Raw genomic sequence first — 16882 nt, 5'->3', positions numbered from 1 at the left:
CATCAGAAGGGACTGGTGTAGAGCCCAAGTGTGGTTCTTAAGAAGGATGCTCAGAGAGAACAGGCTGAGGATTGGGAAGGAGTGTGTTTTTTGTTGTTGTTTTTTTCCTTAACCAGGGCATGATTTAACATCACATTGGGAGAGTAATAGATGGGAAAGTTTGCAAGCCATAATTGATGAAACTATTCCAAGAATTAGCAGTAGTTTTACTGAGGGCAGTAGATGAATTCCTGCCCTAGAGTTCAGGCTCTACCGAGACAGATGCAAATATCTGTAGCTCAGTGTGCAGGATAAGGCTGCCCTGGCTTGTCTTCTTATGATAAAAGAGTGAAGAAAACGTTCATAGCCCAGATCTGACCTAGAGTTTCTTTGATTAGTCACATAACCCAGGGATCAAGATGGCACAGGAAATAAGAGTACTGTACCTGGGGTAAACATTTTACTAGCTGTGTGATCCTGGGCAAGTTAACTGCAGATGCTCTCCATTTCCATCTTTCATTATTTTTATTAAAAAACAAAAAGACCCCTTATCTTCCATCTTAGAATCAGTACTGTGTATTGGTTCCAAGGCAGAAGAGTGTTAAGGGCTAGGCAATGGGGGTGCCAAGTGACTTGCCCAGGGTCACTGTAAACCTTAAAATTTCCCAGACCCTACTTTATAAGATTGGATTAAGACCATTCCCCATTTGGGCAGTGAACTCTACTTAAAGCAGGAATGTGAGAATTCTACTTTACCTACTTGGGTCTGCCCTAGGGGAAGATAAAGTTGTAAACTCTTTTCTGAACAATGAAAAGTACTTAAACCCATACTTTTCTTAAGCTAAGTACCTATAAAGGTCAAGCAATTTGTGAATTTACAAGGAACAAAGAACTGGAAAACTTACTCAGAGCTTTCCTGGTGTGAATTACTCAAAAATCCACACCTTTTTAGGTGTGGACTAAGAATGGGCGGTCCTTTAGAAACATCTACAGTGATTGGTAGATGTAAGGACTTAGGGGAGGTGACAGAAGATTTTGCCCTTAAAAATAAGAGCTCAGGGAAGAGCTGGAAAGTCATTCTGAAACATTCAGATTGGAGAGACTCATTCTGAGGAGACTGATTCTGAAACATTCAGATGGAGGAGGGAGCTGGTGAAAGCAGCTGAGATGCTGCTGGCCTGGTGTCATTAGAAATCCTTACTTAGACAGATCTTATGGTGAGTTATAAAAAACTGACTGATTTCTCTTTTAAGACTCAGGTCTAGGCCATATTGGCTTGAGGCCCTTCATATTTATTCCTTTCTTACTCTCTCTTTCTCTTTTTTTGATTACTCATTGTATTGTTAATTAAAATTTCTCTAAAACCCAATTGACTTGGGTATTTGAATAATTGGGAATATTTCCCTGGTGACCACCTTATATTTGATTTTAAAACCCAAGACACTGTAGTGAAACATATTAATGTGGTAAAATTTACTTTCCCTCTCTTATATCTATCACAATTTATATCTTCCACTATTTAAATCACTACAGTTTAAGACCTCAACCATTTTTAAATCTCACAGTTTATGGCGACCTTACGAAGTTGGTGAGAAACCCTCAAAAGACTTCTGTGAAATCTCTTTCCTTTATCTCTTTGCCTTATTACTTGTCTATCAGTCAGTTGTTTTCTGTTTTAACTTGACTTCAAATTTACAGCTGCAAGAACGGGTGAGTAAAAAACCTTTTTGATTCTCCTTAAATTAAGCTGTTTTAGATCTTAGCAACAGGGCCCTAAGGTCCTGGCTAGCAATTGCCTAAATTAGGATTAGAAAAACCTGGGAAAACTTTTTGGCCTTGTCCTGTTTCCCATGTTTTTACTTTAGAAATATGGAGTCACAGACAGTTCAGACACAGACAGTTCAGAACTTAGTTAACAACTGGAGTTTCAGTAAATACTTTGTACTTTTCTTAGTACAAGCATTGGTCTGCAGCTTACTTAGCAGCTGGCTAATCAGCCCCATGACCAATCTTATAAATACAGAATTCCTTGTCTCTCTGAAAGGGCTCATCACATGGAACTTATGGCAAAATCTAATTGACATACTACTTTCCCATGAGTTTTTGATTGTTGTAATTTTAATATTGTATTTCCTTGAAGAACTCAATTCTCAGTCAAACCAACCAATTGCTCCCTCTCATATTCAACAAATGGAAAAACTAAATACTAGACAGGGCCTTATAGAGGAAAGTCAGGGAGAGATTGTAACTTTTATAAGAAGCATTAACAGAGAGTTAAGAACAATATCAAAATCTCTGTCCCACCCTGCTATGGACAATAACCCTCTTAACGAACCCAACCCTCCCTCTGCCCCCTTGGCCTCAGAAAACTCTAATCAATCAACTCTGAATTCACACCCTACCGGTACTTCTGATCTTAATCCCTCTACTTCACACCTTACTGATTCCTCCAATCCAAACACCTCTGTATCCTTTCATACTTCTTCCTTGGCTCCTCCTTCTCATCCTACACAATCTACTTTAAGTTCACATTCCAACCTAAATTTACATCCTACCTCTGAATTTTCTGGCACAATGGGACAACAACAAACCCTTCCTTTTAATGTGCCCAACTTTTCTATGTCTCAGACTTACCCAATTGAAAATGGAGCAAGAAACCTAGAAATAGGAGTACCAAATAATTCAGATAGTTTATTTCCTTTAAGGGAAGCACCCACTTTTAATAAAAATGGAAACTTGATATCTGTAAGACATCATACACCTTTTAGCCCTGAGGATTTAAAAAAATTGAAGGAAGATATGCCATCATTTGAGGACGAACCAATATTAATTATAAAAAAATTAGAGAACATATTCAGAACTTTTGACCCCACTTGGTTAGATGTTGAGAATATATTAGAAGAATTATTAACAAAGAGAGAAAAAAATAAAATCGTTTCTCTGGCTAATCAAAAACAAGGTAAAAGAGGACATTATTGGCCAACTGAAGATCCACATTGGAACTCCAATGTTGAATTAGATTACACAAAACTAAACCAGGCCAGAGAAGCATTATTGACAGCCGTGAGAACTTGCTCTGATAGACCTGAAAAATGGTCAAAATTTGAAAAAACCCGACAACATATTGATGAAACACCTTCCCAGTTTATGGACAGACTTATTGACGTAGGGAATACATATATGGACCTTGATTTATCCAGAGAAAGAGACAGACAAATACGTAGGCAATTTGTTAAAAATTGTTGTTCAGTGGTAAACGACTACTTTAGAACTAGCTGTCCTAATTGGGACTCTATGGACCTCGATGAACTAAGGAGAGTGGCAACCTATGTTTATAAAGGTCGTGTAAAAAGACCTGAGGAAGACGATACATCAGTGGAAGATTTAAAGAAAGAAATTGAAATGTTAAAGAGACAATTGAAAAATAAGGGAGAGACTATAGCCCCTTTACGGGAATTCACAAATAAATCAATAACTTGCCACTTCTGTGAGAAGAAGGGCCATAAAATGATGGAATGTAGAACCTTTCTTAAGATGATTGGAAGGAATACGCAGTTTAATAATAGCTTTAGAAATAACTATAGAAATGATGATAATGGTAATAGAAACCAGAACAACTATAATGATAATAATAGTCATAGAAACCAGAATTTTAGAAATTATAATGATGATTATGGAAACAACTATAATGAACATAGAAATAAGAACTTTAGAAACCAGAATTATAGAAATAGGAACTGGGAAAATAATGACAATGCTCCAAATGAAGAAAATGATAATACTCAACAACAATATATGAGAAATGGAGCTCGTCCAAAACATACTCGAGGTGCTAATGACCCTCAGAGAGGTGCCCTTCAGGAGGGTGCCCAGGGAACTTCCCAGTATAATGAAGATGATTCTTCTTAGATTGTATTGATTTTGTTGATGTTAATTAACCTTTTTCAGCTTTTTTCTCCCCTCCAAATAGTAGGAAAGAATGAACAAAGAACTTAAAGGCTATGATTGGAAAATTATGCACTGAGGCCCATTTAAAATGGCCTGAAATCCTACCTCTGGCCCTATTTTATCTTAGAAGCAGGCCTAGAGGAGACTTGCATATCTCACCATTTGAGATGCCTTTTGGACATCCGCCTATACAGGCTAAGCCTTTCTCCCCGGTTTATACATCGCTATTAGGGGGAGATATTACTATTGCTTCCTATATACAGGAGTTACAGCACAAACTACGTGAACTTCATGAATCCGGAGCTGCAGTACAAGCTGGACCATTAGACTTTTCTCTGCATGACCTGAACCCAGGAGATAAAGTTTATATTAAGAATTTCAAGCGAACTGGAGCAACTCAACCTTCATGGGAAGGACCATTCCAAATATTATTAACTACTCCAACATCTATAAAGATTGGAGAAAGGGACTCTTGGATTCACTGCTCACATGTGAAAAAAGCATCTTCTGCTAAGACTGATTGACTCTATCCTATCATATGAATTGGAGATAATAATCCATAGACAAATGGATGCTGTTTTTTTGAAAACACATTGAATTACTGATTTTTTCCTTATTTTTATTATTTCTTTTCTTTTCTTTTTTTATCAGAATATTTAATTTTTTTCTCATTTCTTGCTATATATATTCTTGCTATAATGTCAATGCAAAAGCTTTAAACTATGGGAACCTGCCATTTATTGATAAAATATTATAGGACTGTGATTAATGTTTGTATCTGATTCCAGAAATTGGGATGAAAATAAGGAGCACAGACTTAACCTGAATAGTGCCAAAAAGAGCACACATGAAATACTAATGTGAGACTCGAGGTTGCGACGCTTGACATATGTTAAATCGTAGGACTTCCTTGTATCTACACTCTTTACGAAGCACTCATACAAGTACAAAGTTTGACTATCATGCTGGCTCCCTATATCCCTGAGAATGACAAAAAAAAATCAGACGAGGGAATGACATTTCCCCATCAAAATAGAATTCTAATTCTTCTCTTCTTATATTATGGCAACTTCCTGTAGTCTTGGCTACAAATGACTAAGTGAAATATTACTGCATTCTGTCCTACATACTTGTGGGATAGAAATTACTTTAAACTGGACCTATACAAGGTCTATTTTGAAATTTTTCTTATGTTTTTGATTATTTTTCTCTTCTTTTGATAATTGACTCATACACCCCCATAACTAAACATTGCATTCTGAGCTAAGACTTGATGTTTTTTAACGCCTACTTCATGTAAACCTTAAAATTTCTTAGACTTATAAATGTTGGAAATTTCACCATTGGGAAATTTCATACTTGGAAAATTTCTTACTGATAGTGCATTGGAATGTGAACCCCATTGGCATGGGAGGTTCCTTCTCCTCCCTTCTTAAGATTACTTTAGGACAGAAACCTTTTGCTGAACAATGGAAAGGGCTTTGACCCATGCTTAAGCACAGAACAGGAATTTCTTTGAGTCATGATTGATTTTAGAATTGATACAATAGAGATACTTGGAATGACAGAATCAGGTCTTGGAAAATACAATTTCCACCCCACTCAGTCCTAACAGGATTTAGGAATGGCTGCAGCATAGATCAAAATTTAATTATTTGAGAATATGACCTCCAACAGACATGTGCAAAGCCCAGACCTCTGGGCGGTCCTGGGTTAAGCTAGAGCCACCATTGGCACAGGGAAAATGATGGACAGTGATTGGTAGATGTGAGAACTGAGGGGAGGGAACTTGGATGGTTTCCTTAAAGAGAGAGGGGTCTGAGGACTGGGGGGAGGGGTTGGAGAGTTTTTTGGCTCTGGGTGTTTGGAGAGGTGCTCTGAGAAGCTTGCTCTGAAGGAAGCTGAAGGTGGGGGCCTCTGAGACTGTTTCTCCATTTTGGTCACGTGACTAATAGGGACTGATCTCTTTTCTTTGCTCCAGCTATCTAAGGGCTTGGGCCCTTTGGCCCAGCCTAAACAGAAGGGGTATTTAAGCCCTATTCCCTTCTCTCCCCTTTCTCTCTCCCTCTCTCTCTCTCTAATTCCTTTCTTCTTCCTGTCTGTAATTAAACTCTATAAAAGGTTGACGGCTGACTTGAGTTTTCATTTAGGAATTACATAGCTGAATTCCTTGGCGACCTTAAATTAATATATATCAGTCTTTTAAAAGTGATTTCCTTGTCACATTCAGGAGGGATTGTATTTTAATTTAAAATCTAAGAATTTTTGAATTTTTTGTTTGAGATTGTATTTTTATAAAAATCCAAGAATTTTGATTTTTTGTTTAAGATTGTACTTTTATAAAAAATTCAAAGATTTGATTTTGTTTGAGAAAATATCTTCAAGAAAGAAGCTTGAAACTCCTAAATCCAGAGAATGAATTGTTGCAGAAAGATACTGGAAAACCACTTCATCAAGAAGATCAAGAATGAACTTTGGATATGATTGAACTGAACTTTCATTGAACATTTATTGTAATTGTACACATTTATGCCAAAAGGGACTGCCCCTGATTTGGCTTTCTGTCAATGTGCCCAGCAAAACACTGGTTTTGCTTTCTTTTCTTTTCTATTTCCTCCCTCACTATTCTAATTTCTCTTAGAAAATTGAATATTGTATATATCTATAGTTAGAAGTGCATTTAGAACTACAAAATGATTATGTTAAATGATCAATGGGGAGACTAGTCTCCCAATGATCATCAGGGGGGATTATAAACCTTAAAATTTCCCAGACCCTACTTTATAAGATTGGATTAAGACCATTCCCCATTTGGGCAGTGAACTCTACTTAAAGCAGGAATGTGAGAATTCTACTTTACCTACTTGGGTCTGCCCTAGGGGAAGATAAAGTTGTGAACTCTTTTCTGAACAATGAAAAGTACTTAAACCCATACTTTTCTTAAGCTAAGTACCTATAAAGGTCAAGCAATTTGTGAATTTACAAGGAACAAAGAACTGGAAAACTTACTCATAGTCTTCCTGGTGTGAATTATTCAAAAATCCACACCTTTTTAGGTGTGGACTAAGAATGGGCGGTCCTTTAGAAACATCTACAGTGATTGGTAGATGTAAGGACTTAGGGGAGGTGACAGAGAAGATTTTGCCCTTAAAAATAAGAGCTCAGGGAAGAGCTGGAAAGTCATTCTGAAACATTCAGATTGGAGAGACTCATTCTGAGGAGACTGATTCTGAAACATTCAGATGGAGGAGGGAGTTGGTGAAAGCAGCTGAGATGCTGCTGGCCTGGTGTCCTTAGAAATCCTTACTTAGACAGATCTTATGGTGAGTGTTAAAAAATTGACTGATTTCTCTTTTAAGACTCAGGTCTAGGCCATATTGGCTTGAGGCCCTTCATATTTATTCCTTTCTTACTCTCTCTCTCTCTTTGATTACTCATTGTATTGTTAATTAAAATTTCTCTAAAACCCAATTGACTTGGATATTTGAATAATTGGGAATATTTCCCTGGTGACCACCTTATATTTGATTTTTAAAACCCAAGACACTGTAGTGAAACATATTTCTGCAGTAAAATTTACTTACCCTCTCATATATCTATCACAATTTATATCTTCCACTATTTTAATCACTACAGTTTAAGACCTCAACCATTTTTAAATCTCACAGTCACATAGCTGGGAAGTGTCTGAGGCCAGGTTTGAACTCTGGACCTCCCATCTGTAGGCCTGGCTCTCAATCCACTGAGCCACCCAGCTGCCCTTTCCATGTCTTTAAAATGGGAGTAATAACTACATCTATTTCCCAGGATTATTGTGAGAAAAAATTAGATAATATTTATAAAGCACTCTGCAGACGTTAGAGTAGCACTTAAATGCTATGATAACAATATTATTAATATGTACTTTTATGTGATATAAATAATATCTAATATATAACAATATATTATTGCTATATGTAACAATATATAATAAACAACAATATTGTTATAATGTATAATCACAATATGTTATATAACAATAATAATTATTATAGAGAGGTCCTATATACACAAACATATTTATAGCAGCATTTTTCTTGTAGTAGCAAAATATGGAAATCAAGCAGATGCCTATCAATTGAAAAATGATTAAACAAAATGTAATGGAATATTACTGTGCTTTACAAAGGAATAATAAATGTGAAAGATTCTAAGAAACATAAGAAGACTATATGAATTGTTAAAGTGTGAATTAAGGAGAACCAGAAAAAAAAAACCAGCACAATAACTAAAACATTGTAAAAGGAAGGAATAACGACAATAAAAATAGTAATTGAATACTATTTAAGTATGGTCAGACCTGATTGTGAAAGAGGGGTATGAAAATGCATTTCTCTTTTTTTTCCTTGTAGAGATAATGGGTTCCAAGATTGAAGAGAGGTAAGAACTAGGCAATGGTCAAGTGACTTATCCAGGGTTATACAAGTAAGAAGTGTCTGAGACTAGATTTGAACTCAGGATCTCCCATCTCCTGTCCTGGCTCTCTATTCACTGAGCCACCTAACTGCCCCTTTAGTTAGTTTTACTGAACTGCTTTCCTTCCCCCCACCTCTACTTTATTCTTTTCTCTCTCTCTTTTTTTTAAATAAGGATGGAAAAAAATAAAAAATAAAGATGGCTCTCTGGGGGAATGAAGAGAGTGATATCTTGGGAAATGAAGATGAAGTGATAACAAAACTATCAATACAATTTTATTAGCAAAGTTAGGATTTGAAATCAGGTTTTCTGACTCAAAATCCAATATACCTTCAATTGAGTCATGCTACAAAATGAAAAAAAAAAAAAACCAAATCATGATTAAATAACATATACATCAACAGCATAGTGTTTAAGGTCTTAAAAGAAAATCTGGGTGCATTGCAAACATACATTGATAGTAATAAAATAATAGTAGGAGACTTTAATACTCTTCTCTCAGAGCTAGATATATCAAAAATAATAAAAAAGATAATATAGAACCAGATTTTTTGAAAAATTAGATTTAATGGACCCATGACAGCTCCTGAATGGAAATATCAAAGAATATACATGGTATTAGAGAAGCATAGATTTAGAATTGGAAGGAAACTTGGAGGTCATTAAGTTCAACCTCATTTTATAGATGTGGAAATTAAGGTTTAGAAAAATTAAATGATTTGCTCAAAATCACACAGAGTGGTACAGCTATGATTTAAACCTAGGTCTTCTAATTCCAATTGAGTCCTCATTATTTCTTAGCATCTATGGAACCTTTAACAAAAATGGATAGTTTGATAAAATATAAATAATAAACAAATGTTAAAAGGCTGAAGTATTCACATCTTTTATAGTCAATAATGCAATGAAATTGTACTTAGTAAAGGAATTATAAGCAAAAGATTCAAACTACAATAGAGATTCAGTAATGACATTCTGAATTATAGTTAGGTTAAAAATCAATATAGGATAAGTCAACAAATAATGGTAATATAGCAGTGAGACATCATATTAAATGTTTCAGACATTACTAAATTGATCTTCAGTGGAAAAAATATGTATTTTATTACAAAGTACAGAACAAAATATTATAAGATAATATAAAATGTTAAAAGAACAAAGAGTTCTCATAAAATGTTGTAAGAACAAAACATTAACAATATAGAAAAGGAGGATCAATTAACCAAGCATGCACTTTTCATTTTTCATGAAATCCACAATTTAAAATGTGTTTGAGAAAAATTTCAGGGAAAGAAGCTTGCTAACTCCTTGAATCCAGAAAATGAACTGTTTGGAGAAAGATGCCTGTAGAAACCTCCACTGCAGCAGAAGATCCAGAATGAACTTTGGGGTGCAATTGATTGAACTGAAGAGGGTTAAATGCATGTATTTTGAATGTAAACTTTTATGCCAAAGGGGACTGCCCTCTAATTAGCTTTTTGTCAATGTACCTAGCAAACATTGGTTTTGCCCTCTCTCTTCTATTTCCCTCTTATCTCTAACTATTGTAGTTTCCCATTAGAAGGTGCAATATTTTATGCACCTGTAGTTAGAAGATTTTTACGGGTACAAGATGATTATGTTAAATGATCCATTGGGGAGACTAGTCTCCCAAAGGATCACAGGGGGAGGTTGTGAAGTTTTGAAGTTGGGATTAACTCTCTCCTTGCCCACTTTTAGATTTACTCACCAAAAAGCATATACACCCCCACATCTCCTAAGTGAGGAGAGGTCTGCAACCCACATGCTAGAGTGGGTGACAACTCAGAAACAACCAGCTGCCCTCTGGGCAGTCCCAAGAAAATTCTAAAACTGTGATTGGTCCACATAAAGTGGAAGGAAGGCACAGGAAGCGACACAAAGAAGGGTCTTTAAAAGTAGTTGCAACTTCTGGTGACCAGTTTTTTCTTTCAAACTTGGCCTTGGAGGAGCTCCAGCTTGGGACCTCAGACTGCTCTTGGATCTTCCTTTAGGACTACCATGTGGGTGAGTGAAATGGCTGACTCCTTTCCTGGCTCCTAGAGGGACTAGCTTCCAAAGAGGCCCCTTTCTCAATCTTGGAGGAGGAAGCCATGTGGCTGGAGCCCTTGCTTAATTTACTCCTAGGCCCTCTAGCTGCGGCATCTGGAGCTCTGGGAGTAAAGCCAGGGTCGGAGCACATAGCCTCGCTTGTTAAGATAGATTTCTTACCCTGCCGTCTTTTTCATTTCTCTACTTTCCCTCTATTTTATAAATAAACTGCTATAAAAAGTCATTTTGACTTGAGATACAATAATTTTGGCAACCACATTTCTCTTATATTTAGTCCAATCTTAATTTTTAACCCTTACAACTTAAAATACTGGATTATAAATAAATGATCGATCTTAAAATAATTATGAAAATTCAAAAACTAGAGAACTATAGAAATAGAAAATAAAACTAATTGATATAGAAAAGTGGAACTGATAAAATAAAAATAGAATTGAAACAAAATCAAGAACTTAAAAAAAGACTAGCAATATTGATGAAATTGTTAACTAAAACAATTAGGAAAAAAAGGAGAAACATTAAATCAACAAATAAAAACACAAACAGAGAAAAATAAAGAAAATGATCAGAAATTGCTATTCAACTATATGCCAGCAAACTAAAAATTCAAAGAACATAGATGAGCATCTGCAAAATATAAAAGGCCAAAATGAATAAAACAAGAAATAGAGATCTTTAAAAAACCATTCTAAGAAAAAAAATCAAGTAAGTAAAAAAACGAACTGTCAAAAATGAACTATCAAAGGGAAAAAAAGAACCTAGGCTCAATAGCTTTAGAAGTGGGTTGCCATTACTGGTCTGTAAGAAACAATGAGTATGATAAATACAGAGGAACAGGGAAAGACTTTCATGAATTACAGTGAATTAAGCAGAGCCAAGAAAACAATATCCACAATGACTAAAACGAAGAGAAAGTATAACAACTAATTAAAAGTGAATGTTGCAAAATTACAAAGAATAAGTATGCCTTCAAGACCCCTCACCTTACCCCTTTGTAAAGGTAGAAGTCCACAAGTGTGGAACATGGAATAATAATATATTTTCAGATTTTATTGAGGTATTGATAACTTTTGCTGATTTCCTCTCTTGGAAAATATTGTTTTACAGGATAGTTACTTTGGAGGGTTCAGGGGAGACTGATACTAGGTGATGTAATAAAAGATATTTCATTCTAAAAAAGGAATTTATTCTACCAAATATTTAAAGAAAAATTAATGTTTATGCAATAAAATTATTTTTAAAAGTAGACCCAGCAAGCACCTTACTAAACTCCTATTATGAGACAAATATGGTCCTGGTATCCAAATTGGGAGAGATAAAGCAGAGAAAGGGAACTATAAACCAGTTTTTCTAATGAATATTGGCACAATAGTTTAAATAAAATCCTTGCAATATATGGCAAAATATAAATGATTCACCACAATCAAGCTGGATTCATGCCAGAGAGGTAAGTATAGTTTAATATTAGAAAAACAATGAGCATAATGAATAACTTAAACAAGAATAACAAAATCCACAGGGCCATTTCAACAGATGTAGAAATGTCACAAAAAAATGTTAAAATTCTTTAGAAGTACATAGAAGGTGGTCCTTTTAATATGTATCTAAATCCAAGAACTAGAGCTATTTGCAATATAGAAATATTAGAAGCTTTCCCAGCACTAATAAAAGGTAAATCAAGGAATTCCTTTTCCCAGTTATCATTTGGCAAAGCCTAGAAATGCTAGCTATAGCAATAAAACAAAAGAACAGAATTAAATATACACACACATTGACAAAGAAGAGACTAAATTGCACCTATTTGCAGGTACCTTTGAAAGGTGACTTTGAAAACTCCAGGAAATCAATGAATAAATTATTAGTTGCTTTTGTAAAGTGGAAGGATGAAAAATAAATTAAGAAATTATCAGCATTTCTATACAATAAAAATGAAAACTGGGAGGTAACAAAAAGAGAAATTCTATTCAAAGTAATTTCAAAGACTTAGTTACTCTCAGCAGCACAATGATCCAGGACCATTCTGAGGGACTTAAGACAAAGAATGCTATCCAGCTCCAGAGAAAGAATTGGGGGGTGGGGGAAATCAGAATGCAGATGAAAGTACACAATTTTTCACTTTAGATTATTTGGATTTTTGTTTTGAGGTTTTGGTTTTATATGATTATTCTCTTACAAAAATAAACACTGTGGAAATGTTTTTTCATGATAATATATGTATATGTATATGTATAACCCAGATGGAATTGGGTGCCAGCTCCAGGAGGGTAGAGAGATGGGAGGGAGGGAGAAAATTTGGAACATATGACTTGGAAAACTTATGTGAAAATCTGTTATTAAAATAAGTGAAACCAATATATTAATATTAATTAATAAAAAATAAAATAAAAAGCCCCTCCCTTCCATAGTCCAGGTGGGAGAAATGGATAAGGCTACTCAAGTAGTCTAGGGGCAGGCCAAATTTCAAGAGTAACCTGGGTCTAAGGTAGAGAGTTAGGGTTTCCTCTTAGGAAAATCTTCAGAATTATATTTATAGTTCTGGAGGTTTATATCTTTATTATAGCATCAGTGTAGAAGGTAAAAATGGGATACTCCTGGCAGAAGCTGGGTGGCTTGGTGAACTGAGAGTCAGGCCTAGACACAGGAGGTTCTGGGTTCAAATATGACCTCAGACACTTCCAAGCTGTGATCTGGGGCAAGTCACTTAACCCCCATTGCTTAGACCTTATTACTCTTCTGTCTTGGAACACGGTATTGGTAAGGGTTTTTTAAAAAATGGGTTACTCCTACTGCTCTCCCTCCCACTTGGATTATTTTTGTTGCCCCCCCACCTCTTTCCTTCCCCTTTAGGGTCCCTCAACTGGTCCTGGCTTAAGAAGCTCACTCACCATATTGCTAAGGAAGGGTCGCCCGACACAGACAGTAAGGGGCAGAGACAGGCAGAGATAGGCCTTAAGTCTTTCTGGCATCTAGGCCAGTTTTCTATCCTTTATCCATGTTGCCTCCTTTTATCTTGGATAGCAGCCTTTTAATAGAATTATTTACTGCAAATTTGTTTCCCAGCAGCTTTTCTTATTTGTCTGCATTGCTCATAAGGTCATATAGTGAGATGTAGAAGTAGAGGGGCCTTAAAAGATATCTAAACCAATCCCCTTATCTTACAGATAAGTAAACTGAGGCTGATTAAATAAGTTGCATAGGATCATACAGCCAGTAAATTATTATTTTTAAAATCCATACCTTCTGTTCTGGAATCAATACTGAGGTGTTAGTTTGAAACTTTGCATTCCCCACTAGCCATTGTTGGGAAAGTCCTTCTCTTCATCCCTCCATTTATTTTGACTGTGTTGCCCTTTCCTGTTGGGCTTGGGGAAAGAAGATGGCATTCGTATCTCTGGCACCCCTCCTGTTTAGGTGCCACAGGGACACGAATGTGGGCAGCTGGACATCTTCCAAGGACTCCAGAGCCTGGGTGGGCGCTCGCTCTGGAATTCTCAGAGACGTTTGCTAGGGGGCGATGTCCCTCCTGTGGTGGAGCAGGTGCTGTTGTGCTCTAAATCTCTTCCAACCTATAGCACTGGCGATCCCTATCCCAACCCAGGAGAAACCTGGACAACAGTGGAGGTGCCAGAGGCCTGAGAAAGTGCAGGCGGTGCCCAGGGCAAGGCTGAGAGGTCTTCCCGGAAGTTTGGAGGCCTGCACTGCTCCCAGTCTAACTCCTGATGTTGTCCAAAGTGGCGCCTGCTGGCACAGGATGGTACAAGGAGTCTGCAGGGAGCATGGGTGTGGTCAGCTGGTAACTCACCGCCCCCTGGTGGTCCCAAATCTTATTTATTTGGAGCTGCCGCCTGCTGGCCGGTGAAAAGGGGAAGCAGCAGAGTGGTGACCTGTTTTCTCTGGCCTGAAACTTTTGACATCATCCTGGAACTTCAGAGGGCCTTGTCTTCTTTCCCTTCTGGGGCAGTGATGTGCCGGAAGGAGAAAGGCAGAATGACACTTTGGAAATGCGACCAATGTGACATTTTGTTTTGCTTGTCTATGCATGTTACAAAGGATTTTTTTTTTGGGGGGGGGGGGTTGCTTTCTGTAGGAGGGAGTTAGGATGGAGAGAAAATAGATTTTCTGGGAATTGAAAAAGAAGGTCATCTAGAGTGATGAGGAGAGCTGGGATCAAACTCCAGTTCTGCCACTTAAAATGTTACTTTGGGCAATTTACTTCCCTCAGTGTTTCCTAAGATGAAAATGAGGGGGCAGGACTAGATAATCTCTTAAGGTTTCATCTGCTTTTCATATTTTATGACAGATATCTTAAGTACATGGAACACAATTCTCCACAGAACTATCAGTATCACACAGAAGGCAACAGAGATACATAGTAGCTGTGGGCTAATTGCATGGTATAACTGAAATCTATCACTGGGAAAATGCATGATAGAAAGGTTGAGCTGGCCATGTGGCGAAGAATTGGGATGACAAAAAAGTCTTCCCCTGGTATCAAGAAATGAGGGAGGCCCCTCCAGGAAACCTCCACCCCCAAAGCCAAGAATAATCTGATGTGAGGGTAAAAGTTTAATCATATAGGGTGGAAAGGCAACACTTGGAACATTCATTTGCATTTACATACATTCAGTTCAAAATCAAGTTTTATTGTGTAAAAGGTATTTGAAATCAGCCTTATGCCATTTGGGGAAAAAAATGGAGATATTTTAAAATATTTTGCTTTCATGGTCTTGTTCTGTAAAATGTGAGCACCATTAATCCACAGCTCTATTCTGATTCATCAGTCTATTAACCTTATCAAAACAAGAAGAGACATTTTGTCTATATAACTTGTTCTCAATGATGGCTTAGCTCCTAAAGCCACTGTTTTCTAAATACCCACAAACCATCTGTTTATAAATCTATTCTAGAATTCTGCAGGGAACTGACATCAAGTGCACTAGTTTATTGTTTCTGGAATCTAGTCCTCTTCCTATGTTAGCAAATAGGGACATATGCCATCATCTCTCTTACAACAATTCTTATTCCTCAAAGATTATTAATCACATTTGCAGTTCTTTCAGGAATCTTGGCAGGAGGGCTGAAGTGGAGTTAAGAGCTCTAATCCTTTGCTTGAGTTTCAATTCCTTCAACCATATTCATTTTATACTTTCTAGTTTGAAGATTCTTGATAGAAAGGGTAGAAACAAAATGAGTTATTCTGCTTTATCTGCTAAACTCTGTTACAAGCAGCAGGCCTTTCTCTCCCTGTTATCTTCTTGTTCCAAGTATAATTAAAAATAAGGCCCTTCTTTTGTTAACATTTTTCATTAGCCTTAGTCCATTTTGGAGTTTAGCTATGCTATTACACATGACTTCTCTGAACATCTAAAAGTCTGAAGTCTGTTTTCATAAAATTTATAACCAACCATTAGGATTTGGAGCTTTCATCCCTCTCAACCTCCCCCACCCTAGGTTTGACTGTATCATCAGGAAATCTATTTCTATTGACTAAACAAATATTCTAAATGATTATTGTAATTTTTCTTAGATTTCTTCCTAAAACGAAACAAGGGCTATATATTATCATTGTTCTTTAGACAGAAGTAGTCAAGAGGATGAACTGAAATTCACTTAAAGAAAACTTCTTAATGTAAATGTTAGTTCTAATGCTCTGTCTAAAAATAGACTAATGTGAATTCTGGAGGGCAATTTGGAACTCTACACAAAGGACTATAAAACTGTACTCCTTGATCCAGTAATACCACTACTGGGTCTGTATCCCAAAGAGATAATAAAAAAGTGGAAAGGATCTATTTGTACAAAAATATCTGTAGTGGCTCTTTGTAGTGATAAAGAATTGGAAATTGAGGAAATTGATGTCCATCAGTTGTGGAATGGCAGAATAAATTGTGGTACATATAGTTGATGAAATACTATTGTGCTATAAGAAATGATAAGCAAGATGATTTCAGAAAAAGCTGGAAAGATCTTCAGGAACTGATGCAGAGTGAAATAAGCAGAACTGGGAGAACATTGTACGCCATAACAGCAATACTGGAGGATTATCTTTGCTATCCACCTCCAGAGAAAGAACTATTGGAGTCTTCTTACACATCAGTGTATTTATAGTTTTATTTTGGGGTTTTGGTTATGTATGACTTTGCTATTACAACAATGACCAATGTGGAAGTGTGTTTTGCATGACAACAAAAATATTTTAAAAATCCTTACCTTCGAAAAGAAAAATAGACTAGACTGCCTCTGGAGAAATAATTACAGTGAGAGTCCCATTTAGGTAACAACTGAAGTCCCTTTCAAGGCTGAGATTCTTTAATTCTATGATCATAAGCAATTTTCTCCCTGACTACCACACTCTAAGATACCTTTATTGTTTTTCATCACTTTCTCTTTTCTCATCAGGTTTCTTCCTTATTGGTTTGAAGCAGCTTGC

This window comes from Monodelphis domestica, chromosome 2, assembly GCF_027887165.1.
Source record: "Monodelphis domestica isolate mMonDom1 chromosome 2, mMonDom1.pri, whole genome shotgun sequence".
NCBI lineage: Eukaryota > Metazoa > Chordata > Mammalia > Didelphimorphia > Didelphidae > Monodelphis > Monodelphis domestica.
The sequence above is the reverse complement of the archived record's forward strand: the minus strand, read 5'-3'. Positions refer to the sequence as shown.